The sequence below is a fragment of the Vombatus ursinus genome, unplaced genomic scaffold (genome assembly GCF_900497805.2).
Source record: "Vombatus ursinus unplaced genomic scaffold, bare-nosed wombat genome assembly UNPS02014798.1, whole genome shotgun sequence".
Classification (NCBI taxonomy): domain Eukaryota; kingdom Metazoa; phylum Chordata; class Mammalia; order Diprotodontia; family Vombatidae; genus Vombatus; species Vombatus ursinus.
Window position 1 is genome coordinate 25,642,708 of NW_020954576.1, and position 9,904 is coordinate 25,652,611.

Here is a 9,904-nt window from a genome sequence, read left to right on the forward strand (position 1 = left end):
TAAACTATATTTTGATTTAATGTGGAGAATATTACTGACTTTCTCTATCTCTTCATATTCTATAATGGATGTTGGCACATAATCAGCAAATATCATCATGGTGATCTTTTTAGAAATGTTCATCATGAACACTGGAACATTGTATTGGAATATGCCTTGCCCCATTGTCATTTCCAGTCACTCCCTCTACTTTAATTACTCAGTAACTTCTCCTCCTTTAAAGTTCGTTCAATCCATATTTATCACCCAATCAAGATTCTGGTAGCTATTGTCTACTGATCCCCTGGACATTCTACTGATCCCTTGACCGCTCTCTTTCCTTCCTTGATTAGTGCTATGTCTCCTCTCTTTTGTGGCTAAACTTTTAGACAAAGACATCTACAGCTGATGTCTCCACTTCCTTTTCTTGCTCTTCCAATGACTTCTAATGCCTTCCAATGTCATTAGTCAACTGAAATTTGCACTGTTCAAAGTGATAAAATCAATGATGAAGTAAAATGAACAGAATTTATTGTCTTGTTATATGCTTGGCACCATGCTCTACACAGAAGACAATGTCCCTGCCCTCAAGGAACACACATTACAAGGATGGAAATGCCATGCAGTCAATCAATTAATAAATATTGATTAAGCACCTACTATGTGCCAGGCACTGTGCTAAGTTCTGGAGATACAAAAAGAGGCAAAAGACAGTCCCTGCCCTCAAGGACCTTAATGGGAGAGACAGCATGCAAACAAATATAAACAAAGCAAACTATATACAGGATAAATGTTGTTGTTTGTCCCTCCTTTTGGAAGAGGACCAATTGCAACACAGGGTGATGTCTTGACTTGCTCTTGAATTGGATGTGAGACAGAGTTGCATAAAGTTGTCAGCCTATCTATCTCTTCCAGAGTCATCAAAGTCCAATGGAAAGACACAACTGACGATGGCCCGAGATGCAGTAGATGATCTTGGTGTCTTCAATGTCAAACCAAGCTCTAATGCCTACTTCAGCTGCCTTAGTGATTGTTGGAACAAATTGTTCTCATCTGCCCATTTGGCCAGGGGATGTCTTCACATGCTTGGGGTAGACATCCCTCTAACTCACTGATGTGTTTGAGCCTGTTGGTTACCTTCTACCTGGTTTGGCCCTGGGATGTGGCCACTGCACATGCTATAGCTTCTTGGAACCACAGGTAAGAGTTGAGTGAAAGATGGACACCAAAGGTGAATGAGCAAGCAGCCCTGAAAAGAGCTTAGCAAGCCCTCACACCAGCGATGATAGTCTTCCCTGAACATTCCATACACCCCAGTGTTGTCCTCTAAAGTAATAGGGAAGGGTGGGGGGCAAAGGTTCAGAGGGAAAGATAATGAGTTCTATTTTGGACATGTGGGGTTTAAGATGTCTACTGAATATCCATTTCAAGATGTCTGAAAGGCAGTTGGAGATGGGATATTGCAGGTGAGTAGAGAGATTAGGGCAGGATAGAAAGATTTGGAAATCATCAATTTAGACATGATGATTAAATCCATGGGAGCTGATGAGATCACCAAGTGAAGTAGTATAGAGGAGGAAGAGAAGAGGGCCAAGGACAGAACCCCGAGGGATTGTGCTATGTACAAACAAGATATATACAGAATAAATTGAAGATAATCTCAGAGGGAAGGTACTAGCAGTCAAGTGAATCAGGAAAGGCTTCTTGAAGAAGATAAGACTTTAGCTGAGGCTCAAATGAAGCCAGGGAAGTTAGGAAGTAGAGATGAGGAGGGAGAGAATACCATGCATAGGAAACAACTAGTGAAAATGCACAGTCAGAAGATGGAGTATCTTATGTAAGAAACAGTGAGGAGGTGGCGCAGTGGATAGAGCACCGGCCCTGAAGTCAGGAGGACCTGAGTTCAAATGCGGCCTCAAACCAAACACTTGACACTTGATAGCTGTGTGACCCTGGGCAAGTCACTTAACCCCAATTGCCTTAACAAAAAAAAAAGAAAGAAAGAAACAGCGAGGAGGCCAGAATCACTGGACTGCAGAGGGGAGTAATGTGTTTAGAAAACTGGAAAGGGAGGAGGGGAACAAGTTATGGAGGACTTTAAAATCTAAACATAGGATTTTATATTTAATCCTGGAAGTAAGAGGGAGTTTATTGTCTGAGGGATGTGGGGGGTGGGAGAGGTGACATAATTAGACTATGCTTTAGGAAGTTCACTTTTATAACTCAGTGGAGGATGGTCTAGAGTGGAGAGAAACTTTCAAAGAGAGACTATTGTAATAGTTGAGGTGTGAATTGATGAGGACCTGCATCAGGTGGCTGTGTGAATGGAGAGAAGGGGGTATATGTGAGAGATATTGCAGAAAGTGATTTGAAAAGACTTGGCAAAAGATTGGATATGGGAGGCTGAGAGAGAGAGTGAGGAATTGAAGGTGACATCCAGGTTGAGAGCCTGGGTGACTAGGACTCTAGTACCCTAGAGAGAAATAGGGATGTTAGGAAATAGGGTAATGAGTTCAGTTTGGGACATGTTGAGTTTAAGTTGTCTTTGAAATATCCACTTTGATATATCCCATAGGCAGATGGAGATGTGAGATTGGAGGTCAAGAAAGAGGTTAGGGCTGGATAAATAGATCTGAGAATTATCTGCCTGGAGATGATAACTGAATCTATGGGAACTGATGAGATCACCAAACTAAATAGTATAGAGGGAGAAGAGAAGAGGGCCAAAGATAGACCCTTGAGGTACATCTACCATTAGTGAATGTGACCTGGAGAAGGATTTTGCAAAGGAGACTGAGGAGTGGTGAGATATGTAAGAGGAGAACCAAGAGAGGGCAGAGCAACCAAAACCTAAAAAGAAGAGAATATCAAGGAGAAAAGTAGAGATGAGGAGGGAGAGAATACCATGCATAGGGAACAACTAGTGAAAATGCGCAGTCAGAAGATGGAGTATCTTATGTAAGAAACAGGAGGTGGCGCAGTGGATAGAGCACCAGCCCTGAAGTCAGGAGGACCTGAGTTCAAATCCAGCCTCAGATCAAAACACTTGACATTTACTAGCTGTGTGACCATGGGCAAGTCACTTAACCCCAATTGCCTTAACAAAAAAAAAAAAGAAAGAAAGAAACAGTGAGGAGGAAGGATCCACAGTGTCAGACATAACAAAGAAGTCCAGAAGGATGCGGAATGAGAAAAGGCCTTTAGATTTGGTAATTAAGAGATCGTTGGTAACTTAAAAGAGGGCCATTTCAGTTGAATGATAAAGGTGGAAACCAGACTGCTTAGAACTAAGAGAGTGAAAGGAAAGGAAGTGGAGGCCTTGATTATAGACAGTTTTCTTAAGGAGTTTGAGAATTTTTTTCATCTCCTGGCTTCCTTTAAGTCTCAGCTAAAATCCCACCTTCTGCAAGAAGTCTTTCCTGAACCACCTTAATGTTAGTTCTTTCCCTCCAAGATTATCTCCAGTTTATCCTGTACATATCTTGTTTGTTCAAAGTTGTTTGTATGTTGTCTCCTCTGTTGTCTGTGAGCTCCTTAAGGATAGGACTATGTTTTTGCCCTTTTTTTGTATCCTTAGCACTTAGCAAAGTTCAGTTGTATCTGACTCTTTGTGACCCTGTTTGGAGTTTTCTTGGCAGAGATACTGGAATGGTTTGCCATTTCCTTCTCCAGCTCATGTTACAGATGAGGAAACTGAGGCAAACAGGGTTAAGTGACTTGGCTAGAGTCCCACAGCTGGAGCCAGATTTGAACTCAGGAAAATTCATCTTCCTAATTCCAGGAGCTACACTCTATTTGCTGTATCCCCTAGATGCCCCTAGTATATCATAAGTATTATTTAATAAATGTTTGTTGCCTGACCTAACAGCAGAGATGAACAAGTATCCCATAAAGTGATGTTTTTTGTTCCTTTGGACATATAAAATCAGCTATGGTTTGTCTTTCCATGAAGAGTCTATAAGCCATCCTACCATTTAACTGTCTTCTTGTTCGATTTATATAGAGAATAGCAATATTTATATAATTAATATAATTCATTTTCTCTAGTAGGTGTCCTTTAGGTCATTGAACAATGATCTCACATTTAGAGGGCCAAAAGTTAAATTAATATTTATAGATGACCTAAAAACTGTGATCTGTGCATAAAAATGTTTCTTGCAGGGTTCTAAAGAATAGATTGGGGCAAGGAAAGTGAAAGCTTAAAGACTTCTTAAGAGGACTAAATTAGCTCAGCAGAAAAAAGCCCTATTCAAGTGACCAAATTATTCTTCTCCTTACAGAGGAAGTGATTGAAAAAAATCATCTCAAGTCTTCAGATGTGTTCCAAAGCCAGTCTGAAGGCTAGAATACTTACCTATGAAAGCATTTCTCTGAGAGCTCCCTCCTTTGAAAATGTTTTTTTTCCATCCTATTATTGCCACAAGTGTTAGTAATTCAAATGTCTGATTCCTTGATTTTCACATGTCAGAGGGTCATGATCATTAAGGTTAAAGAGAGCATAGAGATTATCTTGTCTAATACCTATAATTTTACAGATGAGGAAATCAAGGCCTAGAAGGTTAAGAGACTTGCTCAACATGGCAGTTATTTATCCAATAGATTGCTTCTCTCTTCTCTGATCAGATCACTACTGTGGCAGAAAAATATTATTCTAAATATTATACTATTCTAAAATATTTCTCTCATCCCATTTTCCATTGTACCATTTCCTTTCCCAGTCATATACGATACAACAGTTCTTTTTCTAGGCCTACAAACAGACAAGAAGAGAAAGTTAAAAATAGTAAGAGCTGCTTCCATCTTCCTGCTTCCTACTGGCATTAGTTTTTTATGGCCATAGTCACATAAAAAACTGAAAGTCTTTGAGGCCAAGAAGCAAGTACAGATTCCTAGTTGATTGATTTACCTTGCATATTTTCCAGCTCTTAGAAACTTGGTGAAAGACATATGGGAAAGAAAATGGACAATGAGATTGGGCACAAAACACGCTTGCCTGGTAGCTTTGTCCTGTAATGGAGAGGGAATGAAACAAGGTGCTCATATACAAGGAGGAAGGTCAACTTTGGCCTTAAATTTCAGGAACAGTCTTGAAAATGCCATCCAGCAGAGGGCAGTGATACACTTACGGTCACATTCAGATTTAGGAGTCACTGAGGACAGTGCCCTAAAGCAAACCCTCTGTATTTCTTTTATGAGTGAACCTTTGGGGAATGTCCGTCTCCCCAAGTTGTAGTCAGTGCAGAAACTCTCCAGCCATCCACCGTTTGGTTAGGGGCTTGAGAAGTTGGCAGCATCTGCATCAGCTAGTTCCTTTGTTATGTGAATCAATTCAATAAACATTTACTAAATGCCTATTATGTGTAAAGGCAGCTAGGTGGCACAGTAGATAGAGTGCCTGGTGTGGAGTCAGGAAGAACTGAGTTCAAATCTATCCTCAGACACTTCCTAGCTACGTGACCCTGGGCAAGTCACTTAACCCTGTTTGCCTCAGTTTCCTCATCTGTAAAATGTGCTAGAGAACTAAATGGCAAACCATTCCAGTGTCTTTGCCAAGAAGACCCCAAAATGGGTCACAAAGAGTCTGACGTGACTGAAAAAAGGCTAAACTACAACAATAAATTATGTGTAGGGCTTTGTGCTAAATAGGCTATGGATATAAGATGAAATGCGATGAAGCCCTTCTGAAGAGATTACAATCTAGTCAGTAGGTAAAATAGATACAAAAATGAACATAATATAGTTATAATATGCTAAATGCAAAGGAGGAATCCAGACATTGTCTTGAGAGATTTAAGAAGACAAATACCACTCAAGGTTGATCAGGAAAGGCTGCATGCAAGAGGAAGCTTCCATGGGCTTTGAGGCTGAGCCTTGAAGGAATGGAAAGATTTCAGTAGGCAGATCTGTGTGTGTTGAGGAGAAGGAATTACTTCACGCTTGGGAAAAAAGCACTGAATCAGGACAGGGTAGGACAAGATCAAGTAATGATGAGTAGTCCAGTTTGGCAAGAGCACAGAATGCATGAAGAGAACTAATAATGATAGGGTTAAAAAGGCTATTGGTGTCAAATTGTGGTAGGCCTTAAATTTCCAGCTATAAAGTTTGGAGTAGGTTAGCAATATGGAGCCACATGCAATTCATGAATAAGGGATTGATATGGTCAGACTAGTGCATTAAAAAAAATGTTTTGGTTTTTTTTTTTTTTTTTTAAAGTAGCAATGTGAAAAAGGATGGACTGGAGAGAGGAAAGGCTGGATTTAGAAGTAATAATTACAGCCGTGAAAAGAAACATGTTCCCAAGGGAAGGGAAGCATTTATATAGTACCAATGATGCATCAGGCACTGTGCCAGTTGCTTTTTACAGATATCATCTTATTCGATCCTCATAACAACCCTGGGAGGTAGATGCTATTATTATCCCCATTTTTATAATCAAGGAAACCGAAGCAGACAAAGGTTAAGTGACTTGTTCAGGCTCACACAGCTAGTGTCTGAGGCCAGCTTTGAACTCAGCACTTCTTAACTCTAGGCTCAACTCTTTAGTCACTACAGGAACTAGTTGCCGCTGGTGGGAGAGGACAAACCGCAAGCCTACTCCTTTTCCCCTACCCCTCCATTTAATAGTCTGGGATAGCCATCCCAGTTGGACCCTGCCCTGTACAACACTGGCATTTCCACTTTTCCCAGCAGTCACCCCTTTAAGGTAAAACTGCTTTCAGTAGAAGACACACACCTTTCAAAACCTAAGCAACAACATGAACAACAACAACAAAAACAACCATTTGTTTCTCAGTGGTGCTGAGAGAAATTGGCTCATGTGAAGCCGTGGGGATTTGAAAGGCCACCATCTATGTTGCCACTCCAGGAGCAGGGCAAACCAGACCGGCTTGGCTTGAAACTGAAGCTGATCTTTGCAACAGAGACCCAGGTCTGAAGTACCAGGATTGGGAGGCTACAGGCTTTTTAGTTTCATCTGAAACTGATTAAAATGAAATGCAAAACCCAAGTAGCAGGGGAGAAAAGTTCAGAATTTTAGCCCCACATGCTAGCTATTGTCTCTTCTCCTAGTGCCCTGCTCTCTGGCCTGGGTCCCATCGCTGATCAGATTTCCCCTTGCCCAGGCAAACCCTGCCCTGCCTATAAACTCCACAGAATGGCCCCATTGTACAAAGATGAACCAAAATAGCAGCATCCTCTGTTTTCTGCCTCAGGGAGATTCACTTAAAACCCCAAAGTCCCAGATGTGAACGACAATGGAAGTTGTTGTTGCAAATTTGTGCCCTGGGAACAGATGAGAGATTCAGCAAGGCAGGTACTCGGAAAGAAGCCAGCAGGGTGGGTTGGTAGAGGAAAGGAGAGAACAATTATGCAGTCACTCCATTAACCCAATTAGCAAACACTGGCAGGGATTCTTTTAATCACCCAAGAAGCATAATGGTGGAGGTGGGAAAAAGGGACAAAGGATTTAGGGGAAGCTGGGAGAGGCATTTCCGAGAAAAGAGGGAAAAGAATAAAACCTGTTTGGCAATTCCTATGATTTCTCAGCTGTTAAATAGGTTTCATATTTTTGAAATGTCCTCCATTTGTACCAGCCCTTGGGTGCCGGAATGAGCAATGTTTGCATTCATTAATAAATCAGATGGTGCCTTATCACTTCAGCAGAGTTTTGATGTGAAAACACTCAGGGTGGCCTGGGAAATTGTGATTGGAGCCTTGATTGATCACGGCAGTCCTGTCATTGACAAAAGCTGACGTCTGTAATGAATGGTGTACAGGCTGGGGACTCTCATCAAGGCCTGTATTCCAGTCCCACTGACTCACTATGTGAACATGAAAAACTGAGTTTCTGCTGACTTAGTTTTCCCATATATATGCATACACACAGATGCACATACTTTATATGTAATTATAGTATATGTGTGCATATATGCTCATGTGTGTATGTGTATGTATATACAGATATGTATATATCTGTGTGTGTGTGTGTGTGTGTGTGTGTGTGTGTGTATTTAGGATAGGACCTGAATCTGTGATTTTATTGGTATAGGGAGCTAAGGGATGATGAACCACCTACCAATGTAGATCAGCTCCTTCTCTGCAACTTAAGAATTTTGAAGTATTGCCTAATTGAGTGGCTTGGCCTAGGGTCAAAACAGCAAGTACCTGTCAGAAGTGAGACTTGAACCCAGGTTATGCCATGCTTGAATTTGTATGCATACGTATATGTGTTACACACACACACACACACACACACACATATATATATATATAAATATATGTATGTATCTGAAGCAGCATAGATAGGTACATATACATAAATATGCTGCTTCAATTTCCACAGATACTCATTGCCAAACATCTCTTGAGAGGAAGCTGGTATAATGACTAGAGAGATGGCCTTGAAGTCAGAAAGCCCTGGGTTTCAGTTCTGTCTTTGACACATAGTAGCTTTGCCCCCGTGAGAGAGTCCCTTAATTTCTCAGTACCCTAGGTAAATCCGTAAGACTATAAACTGCAGATGAGTTAGCCAACGTGAGTCAGGGAAGGAAGTTTCAGTACTAGGAATTCTCAGTATCTATTGAAATCACAAGTCTCTCTTGCCCTAATGCAGAAAGTTCAGAAGATTTTTTTTTTTAGAAAGGGAAGGAGGGAATGGGTATGTTTTCATTCTTGTAAGTAGAGGAAAGAAAAATCTGCCTGAAATGAGAGGGAGGGGGCAGAGGGCAAGCCGGGAAGGGGAGCTTTGGAGAGAAGGAATCGTTAGACATTAGATAAGTAGCTGAGAGAGAATCCCAGTCTTAGGGCACATGGTGAGGATGAGCCAGCCTTGTTCCTCATTTCCCTGTCTCACGACCTCCACAGTCATTGCCCATCAAGCTACTTCTTTCTATTCTTCTAGCATTGTATTTCCATTTGCTTACTTCCTCAACCAACTTTTCTCTTTTGTAATTCCTTTATCATCCTCAATACACTTTAAAAGAGAAAAATAGTCAAACAGGAAGGAAGGATATAATCATTTATTAAGTACCTACTATGTGTCAGGCACTGTGCTAGGCACTTTACAAATATTATCTCCGTTGATCCTCACCACGACTCTGGGAGACAGATACTGTTATTATTCTCATTTTACAGTTGAAAAAACTGAGACAGACAAAAATAAGGAAGTCTGAAGAGGAGCAAGTTTGATGGGGTATTTAGGAAAGAATTTAAGATGTCTATAGGATATCTAGTTTGCAGTGTTCAATAGAAGACTGAACCTCAGAGAGAGAAACAAGAGCTTCTCTGAGAGGTAGCTGGGTGGTGCAGTGGATAGAGTGCTGGACCTGGAGTCAGGAAGACCTGAATTCAAATGTGTCCTGACACCAGCTGTGTATCTCTGGGCAAATCACTTACCCTGTCTGCCTCAGTTTCCTCAACTGTAAAATGAGAGTAATAATAGCCTACCTCCCAGGGTTGTTGTAAGGATGAAATGAGATAACCTTTCTAAAGTGCCTGACACTTAGTAGGTGCTTAATAAATCCTTATTTCCTTCCTCCTTTACACACAACAGTCCAACTTTGGTCTCCATGCCTTTGTATTGGTGTCCCCTTGTGCTTGAAAGGTACTCCCTCCTGATCTTTGCCTCATAGAAACCATCTTTTCCTTCAGGTCACTGCTACATTAAGCCCCAGTTGCTTGTACCTTGCCTCCCAATCTAATTTTAGCTACTCTGTATTTATTTGCATTTATTCTTTTTATACTGTATTTATTTAGTTTATATTTATTTCCCCTGGAAGAAGGTAAACTTCTTGTAAATAGGGATTGTTTCATTCATTGGGTCCCCAGCACCCAGCACAGTACCAGATACACAGTAAGCACTTCATAAATGCTTGTTTATTCATTGATATATAGATTTGGGAGTCAGCTGCAGAGACTTGATAATTAA